Below are 12152 nucleotides of genomic sequence, written 5' to 3'. Positions count from 1 at the left end.
ATAAAAATAAGAGTCACCTCAATTAAATAATTTAATTAAATATCAAAATTTAAAATAAAACTCATAATTAATTTTAGAAAATTTTAAATTGAGCAAACTTAAAGGTATTAGACTCCTCTCAGGGTCTAGTATTTATAAAAAATACAAAATTTTAAAATTTACTAAAAATAAAAAAGAACACTTTAGCTAACCTTAGTTAAAAAATATACCCAAATTTTAAAATGTCATAATTAATTATAAAAAATTTTAGATCTAGCAAATTTAGTGTTATTTTACTCATCTTAGGGTCTAATATTTATGAAAAATAAAAAAAAATCTATAAATTGTTGTAAATCAAAGTCATAAAATGGACCCTTTAATTAATTTATTAAGATATTCAAAAAATATAAATATTCAATAAACTAACCAAATTCCAACAAATCACTAATCTAATCAATAAAATTAGTAATGAACTATTAAAAATGACTATTCATTAACTCTAACAAAAAAATCTTATTTAAACAACATTGGTTAATTACTACTATGTATCTCGGGTTTACGATGTTATTAAGTTAACCCAAATGATGGTGAAATAAATAACACAGTCCTAGCGTAAACAAAGGTAGTTACTATTTAACAAATAAAATTCATCCAAAAATGAACATTAAGATACTAATATTTAAATATAAACTAAAATCCCTTTAGCGTGAAAATAATTAAAATAAAACACTAGAAAACTTCAAATAATAATCTCATTTAGGATATATCAAAACCACACGGTATATTGTACACACTATAGATGATTTGTTAGGACAACCAATTCTAGTTTTAGGTCAGGTCGTTGTTCATTTACACTTGCTTTCTTTGTAACTTGGATTTTTCGTGGATTTTACGTGGATTTTACGTGGATTTCATTACATGTTGGTTGTCTTATTTTGACGTATTCTATTATGCTTATGATGCTATACTTCTATAATTTTATCTATGAATTGATGTGATGAGCGCTGAAATTTCAAGAAAGTTGTTAAACCTCATAGAACTAGCTCGATATGCATCAAGATGAGGGATGAATTAGTAATTTTAAAAATCCTTAAGCAGGAATATTACTTTTTATTTTAGCCACAAAACAACTTAACTTTATGTAGATAGATTATTCAAAATAACATGCAAAATCAATTTATATAAAAGTTTTTTTTTTAACACAAGTAAATATTGTTGCAGTAAAAATTTTAAAATCAATGTAGTTAATTGATAAGATTGAAACCAATAAACTCAACTTGCAAAAAAAAATTCAAGAAAATAAAAATGCAAAAAATGGAAAAGCACATTAGAAACTTTTATAGTGGTTCGGTCCTCCGCTCCGGGTATTGTACTGACACAAAGTAACTATCATTTCGCCCCCACAGCAAGACAGAAAAGTCCTTATAGACTCACTTTCACCTAATCTGATGTTGGGGAGTGTCGGAAGTTATGTCACCTTCCTTGGTGACGGTTGCAGACCTTGAATCATTTTTCTCCCTCTTAGAGAAGATAGAGAACCCAAGATTTTTTCTTCCTCCTAGAGAAAGCAAAGTACCTCTAATCTTTTTCTACCTCCTAAAGAAGGTAGAGTACATTGAGGACTCAACTTATAAGCCTCTCTCTCCTAAGAAAGCCTTTAAGGACTCACCAAGGTCACATGAGGAGCAAGGGTATAGCTAACCCAGAGCAATCATGTAATCCCCTCACACTCTTTCTGTCTTACGCTCAACCTCACATTCTCCTTCCTCTTTAATCCTGGTTTTTTGTTAAAAGCATAATTATTTAAGAGATTTTAAAAATATTCTCTTAGAGTTCCTTCAACAATCACACAATTTTCTCTTTTCTTTAAGAGATTTTAAAAATATTGCTCAAGTATTAGGCTTCAAGAAATCCTAAAATTGTCATCATTGTTTATGTAATACGATTGAAATTTGTACATTACGATCAGTTCAAAAATTAGACTCGTCTAGTATGATGCAAACAGTCATTCAGAAAAAATGCTCAACTTTTCGAACACATCGTACACTACGATCCAAAGAACATTTGGAACGATTTGTTTGCTTCCTCTTTATTTGTACAGGATGATTTATGGGATCATTCACAATCGTCTATGTCAATCGTCCCGTACTGCTATCATTGTATATTACGATTAATTGATTTCAACTCTATCGTCCAGTACGATATGAATATCATGCAATACGATCAATTCAAAAATTATAGTTTTGTTTGTTACAATCTTTGGGACGACAAAATTTTATCTCTGACAATCATATTGTACAATAAAGATCATACAGTGTGATATGCTATCATTAATTAAATCATGATTTGATTAACTAATTATAATATTAATTTAAATAAGATTTCAAATTTTTGTACAATATGAATCAAATCTTATAGTACGATTAGTTCAAAATTCAATTTTCAATTATCTTATTTTATTTCTAAGGTTTTTAAATCGTAATGAATCGTACAATACGATTTAAATTGTATAATATATTCAATTTGGATCTAATATTCACTCTATTTAAGACATAATAAGCAATATTTACTACTTCTGCCCAAAAATATCTAGGGAGTGAGTATGCAGCTAGCGTTGCCCTAGTACCTTTTTATCAAGGTTTTATTTTTCATTTTTAGCTATTCCATATGCTGAGGGGTCATAGGGGCAAAGAAGTTATGTTTTATATCTATCTCTTGACAGAAAGATTCAAATCTATCATTTTTAAATTCTCCACCATGGCCACTGTGAATGGATGAATTTTTACATCCTAATTTTCTTTGAATTCAAGTGGAAAATTTTTTAAAATACTCAAATTGCTCACTCTTATGTGCTAAGAATCTAACCCAAGTAAATTTAGAGAAGTCATCTATTATTATAAATTCAAACAGTAGCAAGCCAATATCAATTTGACATGAACCCAACTTGCAAACCCATTTTTGACCCCCTACGATTTATCTTGTGGTTCTTGCTATGGGGCTCATTATTCCTAGTAGCAAGCCATCTTAGGTGTGTGGATGAGGATGATTCTGCCACTCATTTGCACTGATATATGTTGAGGTGATTGTTGGTGACTTATAAAAAACTAACCAACATCTTTGGATGTTGCAGTCCAGTGTATAGTGTGATGGGCCTTCTTGCAATCCTTGGTTTAGAGCAACCTAGGTGACACTTGGCTCTAGGTCATTTATTACAAGCATTTCCCTTCAAAATCTCATGATGTAATTATAAAGCAACTTGCAACCTTTTGGAGCATCTTGAGGAGTTTTGTGAGCTTCTTTGAAGCTTCTGAGCACTCACAAATTGTGTGAGAAACATTCTTTTAAACTCTGTGGATAATATTTTTTTATTATCTTATCTCACAAGATTTGCTTTAAATATATTTTAATGATTCTTTAAATTAAATATGTATAGTTTAACATTATACCACTACGAAGGGTAGACTAATGTTCAACTATCAATTCAAAAGAAAGAAGCTACAATTTATTTTTTTTAATCAGATAGAGCATATGGAATATACAATTCATAAAAAATGATTAAAAACATATTTTTTAAACTTTCCAATTAGAGCAATAAATTAATTTATTTACATAATCAAATATAGATGATATTCAATTTGCTGTAAAAGCAAACAAAACATCCATATACATTTAGATTATGAAATTAAATTTAGAATATAGATAAATCTAGTCTACATTTACAGATTTTTCCCCTACCATCGAAAGGAACTAAGATAAGGTTTATTTTATTATGGGATCTAGACTCCCTATAGGGGTAAGCCCATATAATTAATTACATATCTTAAGAGAAATTTCTCGATTAAAATGAAAACTAAATGATTTTAAAATTCATATATGTTTAAAGAAATGCTTGGGCTACTTAGATTTCGATGCACTTGCTTTATATTATAAATTCTGGAATTTTATTTGGAAATTTAGATTTGAATTAAGGAAAGAATGTGTAAAGAGAGGGGTGTATACAATATAGTAAATCAGACGGCTCAAAATTCATTCACTTTGCTCTGTGGTGCACTGACAAAAAAGTAAATATGACATAAATTTTGCAAAAAGTAAGCAACCACACATGAGTGCCATTTAGGCAAATATACCAACAATCAAACCAAATCAATCCACCAGCCTAACTTAGACTAAAGTTGGTTGTCCTAGCAAACCATTTAATTGTGTGGCTTTGATATATCTTATATGAATTTAATGTTTGCATTTCGTGTATTTTTAATGTTTATTCATTAAAGACTAAATTAGAATTTAATTAAAGTTTAAGTGATGTTTATTTGAATTTTTAAATGTTGAAGTTGTTTATTTAGTTTTAAAGAATTTATAAATTAATAAACTCTAAAGTGCAAGGGTTATTAATTTATAAATTCTTAGGCTTTCAAATGAAACACTCATCCCTTATGCATAACAGGTGATCATACGATAACCTTTCAAAATTTATTCGAGGTATAGAAAGAGACCTTATAATCCAATACATCATAACCTATAGATGGAATCAAGTATGATACATAAGGTCATTATGTTATTATTTAATGATCCCGTGATCCAATGTGTTAGTGTCTTCCTGAAAGGAGTCATGTACAACACATGGAGGATATTTTGGTTACTTAAAAGTGTATTTAACGCCTAAAATCAAATGCCAAAATGCACTCCAAAAGGAGTCAAGCATAAGGCATAAAGGTCTAAATTCATTTATTTCAAATTAATCATCAAATTTAATTGATTAAAATAAATTTTAATCTATTAAATGAAATTATTAATTTAGATTAAATGAATTAGAATTTAATTTAAATTTTTTATTGCAATATTTATAATTTTTAATTAGTCATTGAATTTTTAATTAATTTTAATTAATTATTAATTAATTATATTTAAAAATTTTATTTGAAGTTGATTTTTTTATATTTTCAATTTTAGTTGTATTTTTAATGCATTTTTTTAATTAATATTTACTTGAGGATAATTAATATTAGTAAAAATTTAATAATATTTGGATTTGAATTTTAATTTTCAATGATTGTACATTTAATTTAGATTCGATAGAAGTTAATTTATTTTTTTTAGTTTTATTCGATTTATTATAATTTATCGAAATTAAACCCTTAAAGAGGGATTAATTGAAATTAATTGTTGTTGAGGTCAATTAATGTCAAATCATGGTAAATTGAATCATGGTATATGATACTAAGTTTTTTATGTTTATGTTTTCATCCAAAATGAATGTGTGTAATGAATCTTAAAATTGCTTAATTTAAATAAGACTCATCTTTAATTATTGTCTTTAAGGTCACAAGAATTTGATAGGCTTGCAATCAATATATCTAACCCTATATACATATGAATATATTAATCATATCACATCAAACATATTGTTCTAAGTCTATGAGCAATAAAAGTAATGAATTTTCAATTACTCAAGGCAAATTATGACTTTAATATTTGGAAACCTAATTATTGAACAACCATAAGTCAAGTTGGTTAAATGATTTTATAACCAGTTGAGAACATAATACAATATCATTTTGTTGACCTTGATTTTCATTCGAGTACTTTCGAGCGCCTTCGATCGGCTTAGTTAGACCTCGTCGAGCCCAATTCGAACTCGAATCGATCCGAATTGATTTTAATTAGAATTGACCCTATTCATTCGAGCCCGAGTAATTTATTTTGACTGCGACGAGATCAATTTGACTCGAATCGTCTTTGATTTGATCAAATCGATTGAGCCTAGTCCACTAAATCAAGACAATTTGAATCCATTTATCAGATCAGGCAACGATTTTGACGGCTAGGATTTCTTCGAAATTCGAATTATGTCGCGGTTGCAGGCTTCAGTCGCGTGATCACCTACTTCAGTGTATTTGTCGGAGTCTCGGAGGCACATCTTGGCGGAATAGTGCCATTTTCAGTTGTCGGAGCAGAGCAAAGCTTGTAGAGACGTTAGAAGGCGGGGATGAAGCCTTCGGTTGGGTCATTCTAACATAGGCCCTCACTCTCTCCCTCTCTAGCTCTAGGTTTTGCCCTACTGTACTGATCCGACGCTCTAGCTCTCCCCCTCTGGAACTCACGCGCCCGATCTCGCTCTCTCGCGCCCAGCTCTTCCTCTCCGTCTCTCCACTGTTCGGACCAAGTCAGGAAGCTCGACGCCGGCCTCCCTGCCTCTTTTGGTCACGACTAGTCCGGGCCTAAAGTCCCGATCTCCCTACTCTTGCTCTCGTCCGACCTCCAGGACCGAGCTCCCGTCGCCGACGTTGGAACCCGACGCCGAACTCTCCTCTCCCTCTCGGATTCGCACGCTTAGGACCCAACCCGTCCGACCTCCAGGCCGTCTACTCCCCTTCTCCTTGCACGGTGAGTTCTCTTCTATATCCTCCTCCTCCTCTTCTTCTTCTTCTCCTTTGTTTCTTCTCCTCATCATTTTCTTCCAGATCCTTGCCTTAATTTGTTCCTCATTCTAATCTATGATCTAGTGGCTGATTTTTTTGTTAAAGAACCATATTAATGCGAAGCCTGTGCAAGATTTGTGGTGTATATGTCATTACACCCTTGATCTCCTTGATTTCTAACAAACACATTCACTCTATGTGATGGATTTTGTGATAACTTGCATAGTTGATTTTGTTGTCATGTGTTGATTTATGTATTTCTCCTATGTGATGATTTGAACAAACATTTGGCATTGGAAATTTATTTTTGGTTCATGTCACTTGGCTTAGAGATTTAGGTGTAAACTCTAAAAGTGTGTAAAAAGGCTATGTTGATCTTATATCAAATCATTCATGAAGGGTGTTTGTGTTAATGCCTATTAAAAGTTGGTAGTGGCTTTCCTTGGTAGAAAGAAGAATTTTCTGAATTTTGTTGGAAGGTCTACTTTGCCGGCATGAGTAGATCCCATTTAATTTTGTGTTTTTTTTTTCTTCTTTTATGGTCATTACAAAGAGAAGGTTAATGTGATATGTGAATGTTTCATACATTTCATCCCATGAATATTCACTACGTGGAGAATGTTGTTGCGAGCCATCGATGAGATGATTAATGCATGAATCATGAAAATATTGTGTAGGTTAGTTGGATGATTTCAATCAAGCATTTGTATAAATTGTAACTTTTATGCTAGCATGCTTCATATAGTATTGTAAACAATGCACACTAAGTAGTTGATGAAATATCACTAGAGAAAGCGGTAAGTTGTTTGGTTCATAAGCTTTGGATGGCCAACGTGTTAGAAATTGTGTTTTCTTCTCTTGATGGGGATGTTAGTTCCTTCCTTTAAAATTTATTTCTATGGTAGTAAAATAATTTTCATGTGCATTCTTGAGATGATTTAAGTTGGTTGAGTGATCATGCGTTGTTATAAACCTCCATAGAAGTGATTTCTTATTCTCCAAGATTTTGACATTAGTAGGTATTTCTCATGATTGGTAAGTTTTGTTGTTTAGGCGTTACACTCTATCGATTGAAAGAATAATTGTTCTCTTGTGTAGTTTGGTTGGGTGAACTCAATCAAGTAGGAGTTTGAGACATGTTTCTCTTGCTAGCATGTTCTATGGAATCTTGCAAACTTTGCTTATATAGTACTTATGATAATGCCTTTAAGAAATTCTTGTGATATTTTGTGGGTGACTCGTGAAACATGTGGAGCCACTTAACCAAATGTTATAGATATAAAGTTCCTCATGTTTCTCATGAGTTTGGGCATATTTATGTTTGCGAAATTTATCCCAAGATCTCCTTATTGTAGTGTCTAAGACTCTTTTAACTAGTGATGTTGGTAATGAGTTTTGATGAGTTTCAAGTAACCTTTGTGATTGTTATGTTATTTAGAGAAATCTATATGCACTCCTTTTATTTTTCTACAAGTACTTATGTGTTGCAAGAAGACAAAAGGAGTCTACACATCTAATAGAGCTTGCTTATTTGTACACATTATGAAAGATAGTTCATGTGCATGTTTAAATTGTAGAATCATGAGAAATCGTTGTCCTCATCAAGCACGCATACAAATCTTTGTTATGATTCAATATTATCCTCCACTTTCAATGAAGAAAGATTTTAATTCTTATGAGGTGAATAGCATGGCGTTATGTGAAGCTCTATGATTTATTATTGACAATTATAAATCAAAACCAATATTAGCTTTGAGTTATCGCCCATGAAATTGTTTTGTTTAAAGAATTGGATACATCATAGAGATTCATGCCTAAAAGATTTGCAAATAAAGGGGCATGCCTAGTCTTATGGTTTTAAGATTTCATATGTTTGCTTTAGAGGAATATACTATATAAGGATTGTTTGGAGAGTTTCTCATGTACACTTAGGATTATGTGGGTACAAAAGCTTGAAAAGAACAAAAATTTTGCATTGCTTGCCCCCATCCTCTCTATATGTATATATGAGTATATGGGTTCTTATGTTCAAGACCTTCATTATAGCATGTTTTCTGAATTAAATACTGATCACATTTCATTTCCTTCAAGAGTTGGAGAGAAATTTGAAAGCTTCTATTAAATTTGTTATCTGCATTAGTAGTTTACTGTGATAAAAATAAGTATGAGATCCTTTGCAATGTTTCATGTGGTAATTAGAAAAGAGAAGTTGCACTATCACTCTTATGTATGGAATGAAATACTTCTCTCGAACTATTGGTGGGAGATGAGATGTTTTCCATACTTTCTTAAATCTTCATTTCTCTCTATTTTCTCTTTACTTGTTTAAATTCTACATGAAAGTCAAGACAACATATGCATTAGAGGTATCATAAGTGGCTTTGTGCTGAGGTGTTCGCAATTTTCTTTATAAAACATTTTGGAGAGGTTGCATGCTTTACATGAAAGTTCTATGAATTTGTTTAATGTGAGAGTTTTGTGAACTTGCTTTTTGTTGGAAGAAGTCTTGTTTTACTTATGTTGAAAAGATTTATCGGTAGCTTTAGATTGATTTTGTTTTAAAAGATTTTGTACGACAAGTTTCGTGAAGGCTTTACAACGAGAGGTTTTATACAACTTTATTGTTGGAAAGCTTTATGTTTCTACCTCACACCAAATAAAATAAAAAGCACTTGATTGATTGTGTGTCAAAAGAGTTTTTGGTGTTTTCTTTTATTTTCGATAAGGGGTTTTATGTGTCGTTTCATTTGGAGGTTTTATAAGTGAAATTTGGGAGTTGGAGCTTTATAATTGGCTTTGGGTTGAAAGACTCTTTCATGTCTTCGTTTTGGAATGGATGAGCTTGTTTAATGTGGGATTTGTCTTCCTTCTTGTTTGCATTCGTTTTCAAAGTTGGATTTTGGGAAGAATGCAAAACAAAATAGGACTTGTTTTTCTTGAGTTTAGTTTTGGGAACTCGTTCCCCTTAGTTGCTTTAGGCATCATTTAGAGAGTAGTGTGGGTAGTCGAGTCAAATGTATCAAGTACTTTATTTGGAATGCGGGGACAGCAAAGGGCATTGAAAATGCCTTCTTCCTTATTCGTATCACATCAAATTGGGGAGAAGGTTATTTTAGAAGCACGCTTGACTTCAAGGAAGTGTGTCAAACAACAACAATGCCTACATTCATTTTATTGCTGATTTTTTTTCATTCTTTTCTCTTTATCACCTTTAGTCGTCTTTCTTATTACTTCTCGTCTTTCTACTTATTATCGTACTTTTTATGCATAAATCCCTAAACCTAGTGACACATGTACGAAAGTCCTAAGGGTTAGAAAATAAAACATCTTTTAGTCCTACAACTTTAGTGACACTTAAGGACAAAAATTAAGGACTGAGTCTTAGACAATATAGATTTAGGGTGCATGCTCCTTATAGGATAGAAATATCAAAAACAAAAATTTAGTGACATGTTTTCATAAGTTTAATTTTTTTTAATCCATTAATAATCAACCAACCAATCATAATCTATTTCTTAAAATGTACTAAAAATATTTAATTATTAATTAAGTTATTATTAATATTTGTAATCATTAAATTGTAAACCTAAAACATAAATCTAAATAAAATTTAACAAATATAATAATAAACACTTAACCAATCTAAAGTTTAAAAGATGTAGACTTAAACTAGGAGATCGAACCTAAAATTAAATTTCTTAGGAAAAAAGTCTTCTAAATATCAAATCTTAAATTAATCTTTAAAATCAATCAACAAACTTTTTTTTATATATAAATCACCTAATATACATTTCTTTTCTAATTTATAACCAATTAAAGTAATTCAACAAAATTGGTTTCCACTGGGTAACCCAGGCCTACGAGGCTATTAGTTAGCCCCAAGGAAGGTGAAATAAACCTCACGGCCTCGGTGTAAAACAAAGGTGGTAATCAATCAAATAATAAAAAAAAATATCTTTAAAATCAATTCTAAACTACTAATATTTAAAGTTTAATTAAAATATCTCTTTTGTCCTTTAACAAATCAAATGCAAGCAACTATAATTAAATCATCATACATAAGACATATCCTAAACCACACAGTCTGTTACACGCACCTTAGACTTGTTTGATTAGGACAGTCTTCTAGCCCTAGGTTAGGCCATTTTTTTGTTCAGTATTTACTACATGCACATGTTATATAAATGCTATTATTAAATTTTCCGTTTCATTTACCTGCATTTATTTTCTGAATGGCATCTACGCTCATTTGTGTATTTTTCTTTTATTTTGTCTTGCGAGGTACATTGGGATCGTTTGCTCGCTTGAAGCTCTTAAGTGGCTGCGCCACAGGCTTTGCGTGGTCAAGAATAATTTGCTAGCTTGGATCTATTAAGTGGAAGCGCCACAGTCATGTATAATTTCTGCAACTTGTAAAGTAAGCTCTTAATTATATTTCGGAATTACTACACTCCACACACATTATTAATAGATATTCTACCATGTTTAGGTAGGCAACCATAGGTTAGTGCACTAACGAAGCTTTGGCCCTATAATTCAAAGCTTGCCCCCTTTCTGTGAGCCCTAGAGACCATTAGGGTCATTTAGGCCTATAAAGTAAGCCACCCAGTTGTGTAATTGGGCATCGTTATTTTCCCACACGAAGTGGTCATCGCTAGGATTTTGGCATTTTTCTGGTTTTGGGTATGAAACCCCCTACATTCTGTGAGCCTTAGAGACCATTAGGGTCATTTAGGCCTGTAGTGTAGGCCATCTATTGTGCCATGGGCATCGTTGTTTTCCCACACAAAGTGGGCATCGTTAGGATAATTTTCTGTGCGTGTACCTTGCTTGGAGAGTACCCTTAGTGTATTTATTTATTTTTTCTTTACTCTGGATGTCATGCATGACTTTTTACACACTTTTCTCCACAATGCATTTTACTTACATGCATGCATTACATTAGTGGACCTAAGGATATCTCTTACTTCTGCATCTTTTTCATGTATCATACAACGCTAGATTTATTCCTTCACATATTACAGAGTCTCTAATTTAAACTACAAATCCTTGATTCCTTAGGATAAAGCTTTCCCATCTTGCATACATATATTACGATTGGTTGTGCTTAGGATTTTAGCTGGTTTCCCTCTTCAGGCAAGGGTATAAGTCCAGATTGCATTAGTTATGTTGTAAATGTTAGTGTCGTGTGTGCAATACTACATCTTTTATAAATTTAGGATCTAAGGCTAGTCGTATAGGTGTACCGTTGCATGTCTTATCGATGGGTAAAATATCTATTCTTCAGAGTTTGTAAATCCTACACATCTGCGTCACACAGATGACGCCACCTCCTTCTTTCCCTCATGCATGTTTGAATGCATTGTCTTTTCTCTTTTTTTTCTCCAGTTATCTCTTCCTCGGACTGGCCGAATGTTGACTGAACCATGTGTGATTGATGGAACCAAATTGAGCCTATCTTTCCCTTTGATTAGGAGAACCTATAATTTTCCCTTCGCACTAAACCCATTTGAGAAGATAATCTAACATTCTTAATCGAGAGTTTTCTTAGATCAAGGTATAAGATGCAATTAACTATGGGGGCTTGCGCCCATAAGAAATTGATCCCCACAATCAAATAAATCTCATTTGAGCTGATGTATCGAATGGGGGAAATCTCATGAAATTTTGGGTTATATATATTATTATCCATCAAGGCGTGTAGATGAAAGCCGCTATCCTCCATGGCTAATCGTATGTATAACTCCATTTGCT

Source organism: Dendrobium catenatum, unplaced genomic scaffold (assembly GCF_001605985.2).
Source record: "Dendrobium catenatum unplaced genomic scaffold, ASM160598v2 fragScaff_scaffold_72, whole genome shotgun sequence".
Taxonomy (NCBI): domain Eukaryota; kingdom Viridiplantae; phylum Streptophyta; class Magnoliopsida; order Asparagales; family Orchidaceae; genus Dendrobium; species Dendrobium catenatum.
This window is presented reverse-complemented; position numbering follows the sequence as displayed.